This window comes from Zea mays, chromosome 7, assembly GCF_902167145.1.
Source record: "Zea mays cultivar B73 chromosome 7, Zm-B73-REFERENCE-NAM-5.0, whole genome shotgun sequence".
Taxonomy (NCBI): Eukaryota; Viridiplantae; Streptophyta; class Magnoliopsida; order Poales; family Poaceae; genus Zea; species Zea mays.
Window position 1 is genome coordinate 76665219 of NC_050102.1, and position 3901 is coordinate 76669119.

The 3901-nt window shown below is 44.9% G+C and overlaps 1 long non-coding RNA gene across 1 annotated transcript; it reads right to left on the minus strand.

The window, feature by feature from the left end:
* Positions 1-1134: 1134 nt before the first annotated feature.
* LOC103632472 (uncharacterized) lies at positions 1135-3661 on the minus strand. The gene is made up of 2 exons (XR_555941.2): positions 3272-3661; positions 1135-1341 (listed from the first exon to the last, which is right to left on the minus strand). It is a non-coding gene; the product is annotated as an uncharacterized lncRNA (long non-coding RNA).
* Between the last annotated feature and the right edge of the window lie 240 nt (positions 3662-3901).

The following is a 3901-nucleotide window of genomic DNA, read 5'->3' on the forward strand; positions in this document are numbered from 1 at the left end:
ACTAGAGAAAGAGACGAGCTTGGGTAGGAGAGTATGGAGAGGGTCTCTGCTGCCTTTTATAGAGAGAGGGAGGGGAGAGGAGAGGTCACTGCCAGAGAGAGCTTCAATGGGGCGTTGCTGTCCTTCATGGCCATCACTAGCTACGTTACCAGAGAATAACGAGGGAGAGAGTAATGGAGAGGAGGGAGAAATGGAAGAAATAAATCTCCATAACGCAAGAAACAGTCGCGGCTCGTCGGGCTCGGACGGATGGCGCGCTGCTCGGAAACGGGCGCGGGGAGGCCGGCGTCGCGTGCGTTGGGCTCGGTGTCGCTCACGCTGGGGCTCGCGCGCTGGTTGCTCGGCGTCGCTGCTTGCGTGCAGGGCCGGCTAGTGTAGGCTTAGTTTTTTTTTTTAAATTCCGAAATACCTTTCTATATAGCTCAAAAATTTATAAAACTTCACCAAAATTATTTATCAATAACATATTCATTTTTACACTAATAATCATTATATTATATAATTATTATATTAACTACTAGGATCTCTTTTTACGAATACCTGATAATAAACATCCGATAATCAATCAAGCGCACACAACGAAAATTGATTCAAAATGCAAATAAATAATTAAACACTTAAAAAAAGTTATGACCCTAATTAATATAATAACTAAATTCATTATTTTTATTTGATGGCTTTTGTGGTGTTACAGGAGGCCATCAGTCGCAATTGGGAATGAAGTGCAAGCATGCCTAATGGCCTTCAACACCATATGCACCTACATTGGTACTAGAGATTTAGTTCAAGAGCACATTGTTTTCAATGTATGGCCTCTTGCAAATGAATGGGAAATGAGGAAGGAAGCTGCCGCTGGCTCCAGCCAAAGGGGCTTGGTTTATCTCAAGTACACCTTCCGGTACAGAAGCCAATTTGATGAGCCAAATGATGACTGGCTAGACGCTATAGAGGCAACGAGTGATGAGCTACTTGGAGCCTACTCGAGGACAGAAGACGAAGACATGATAGTTGCCTTCGGCGCTTGTGGGAAAAAGAGGCTGAACAGGGTCTTTGATGTTATTGGGTTTGTCTACTGTCACACCTGGATTTAAGGGATAAAGTCGGGTACGTCTCATATGTGCGCCAAGGAAGAACAACACATATAATAACAGAGTGTATAGAGACAAATGTCACAATATCATGAAAGTGATTATTACATAGCGGAATTGTTACAAAAATAAATTATAAATATAAAACGAACTAAGAGTCCATCCAAGGCACCATAAAGCTGACTGAGAGACGCCACCTAGATCAAATCATACTCCTCGTTGTACGGCTCCTAATGGACGCCTTGTTCTTCTCCTATGGGGGTTATATATCGCAAGTGTGAGCTCACAAAAGATCATAGCTCAACAAGTTATGGGGAATAATGTGCAAGAAGTCACCAAAGGTGGAGTTCATATGATGTGTAAGGCTGATCAACAATAGGGCTTAAAGCTGAGCATTGCTTTTAATAAGTTGGTCAAATTTTATTAACAATTACTGGATGTAAGTAAATACCAAACCATAATAATAATAGAACAAACTTAATAATAAATCCCATGCAATGAAAATAACAAATTGAATTTAGTTCCATAATTTAATCATGCGAGAGTCCTGAGCTGCTCATGACCGCGAGCACGGCTAGTATACCAGTTTTACACTCTGCAGAGGTTGTACCCTGTACCCACAAGTCATGTTACCCATCTGCCAAGGGGTCATGAATCCCATACATCTCTACCAAGGAGGCGAGGCAGGGTAACACTACGAGGCCTTTACAAAGTTCCACTAGCTTCAGAAAACCTGCTATAGTTCTAGGAAGAGTAATGCATGAATCCCCCGTCTGACCTCCATCGAAGCAAAATCAACCCGGGAACCTCCCTACACGCCTACTCCCCTACTGCCCTTGCCCCTATCGGGTAAGGTAGTCCTCCACTAGCTTTCCTAGTTAGTCAGCTAAGGGCGTCCCATTCCACCCTTGTGGTGGCACGTGTTTCTCAAGTTAAGCTCCATGGTCCAATTAAAAAATAATGGTCTTGACATGAACAATAAATAAAATTACAGTATAATTGGAACATGATCATAATGTGATATTAAACCCAAAACCATATAGACCAATAGCAAAACTACCCAAATAATTCAGGGGTGAACAAGGTAAAAAGATAACCAGACTAGGCTGGCCTATTGGGTCCCATCAAAATTAAGCCTATGCATGGATAAGTGATAATAAAGAACATTATTGGGTAACAAAAGTGGTCAAGGGCATAAATTGCCTTCAATGAGCTCCTGCTCAGCAACTTCTACATGCTGAACACCCGGATCCTTGGCCACTGCTCTTCTACTCGCCACAATACAATCAAGCATAGTATAAAAGGAGAAATTAACATCACACCAAACATGTATACAAAATACATATTAATAATCTACACATTAAAATAAGATCATAGGAAAAACAATCACTAAATTCGGAGTTACAGATATTTAGTTATGAATTTCCGAAGGTTTTATGTATTTGATACAATATTAATTAAGAGATCAATTTTAATACAGTTTTCATGTCAAAATAGAGATGCTATGTGATGAACAATATTATTAGAAAATTACGGGAACTGGAATGGACTAAAAAGAAATTAAAATGAATTTTATATGCATTTTACAAGTTTCTAGAATTATTTTGTATTAAAAATCAATTTCTATAATTAATTCTATAATTTCTCTGGTTTCTGGACTGGCGCATAAATACAGATAAGTACAGGGGTTAATGCGCGAAAAGTCCTAAGACTTAGTGTGCCTGACTCTGGACCGCGGGTTGATTCCCTAAAAACTAAGGGGCCAATTTGTTAGCTCGACCGACTAAAAGGGTATCTACGGATCTGGGCTACCAGATCTAAAACCTGTGGCCAGGATTAGATCGGGTATACAATGAAACGGTAGCGGCGCCCACCGTTCGATTATTGGTCAACGACCTAGGTTTAACACTCCTAGCATGGCCCCAGAGACGCCCGATCGAGCTCCGAGGGCGCGAATGCAACAGCCCAAAGGGGTACGCCATACTCTAATCCTACTCGTACGTGTGCAATCCGACGGCTACGGTAGCGTCTTCTTCCTTAGCGCCAGACGACGGTCACGACCGTGCGGCAATAGCGGCGACATTACCGGTGTAAGCCGATTCTGGCCCATGGTGCCCTACCGAGCTTCTAATCCGACTCCAGACGAAGCGAAAGATCATACTAACATATGAATGGGACCTTACCATAATAGAAGTGGTGAGGTGCTCGTCGATCCGCCGAAACGAGTCCGCGGCGACGCTGAATTCCGATGAGAAATTCTCGGTCAAATCCGGCTTCCCGGTTCCCATGGCTTCCTCGACTCGTTACCCACTTCTCCCGCGCACACTCCCCTGTTCGCCAATCGTCCCTGTGAATGATGAATCGCGCAGCGGCACAACCCTCCCCTGCTCTAGTTCCTGGCGTTAGGCAAAACCGTCCTCGGACGATGGGGCGCATGAGCTTATATCATCCCTGAGTCCGCGAGATGACCGACAGCCCATGAACGGCATACCACACGGAAACCCCGAGGATCCCGATCGCGCCGGCATGCGCGCGCCCGGCATGCGGAATGTGCAGGTGGTCACTGCGCTAGGTCTGGCAGGTGGGCCACGACGGAGAAATGTAACGCGCGCCGGAGTAAAGCTGGGATGCGGACCCAAGCTGTCGGCGAAACAAGACCTAGGATAGTTGACAAGACGGCCCTAGGTGTCGGCGCGTGCGCAAGCCACAGACCAGCGGGACTCGCTTGCCAGATCGTGGGGGCACGCAGGCGCGATAATGGGCCACGACGGTGGACATACTGGACGACTTGTGGAGAATCAGCCCAAGTGAAG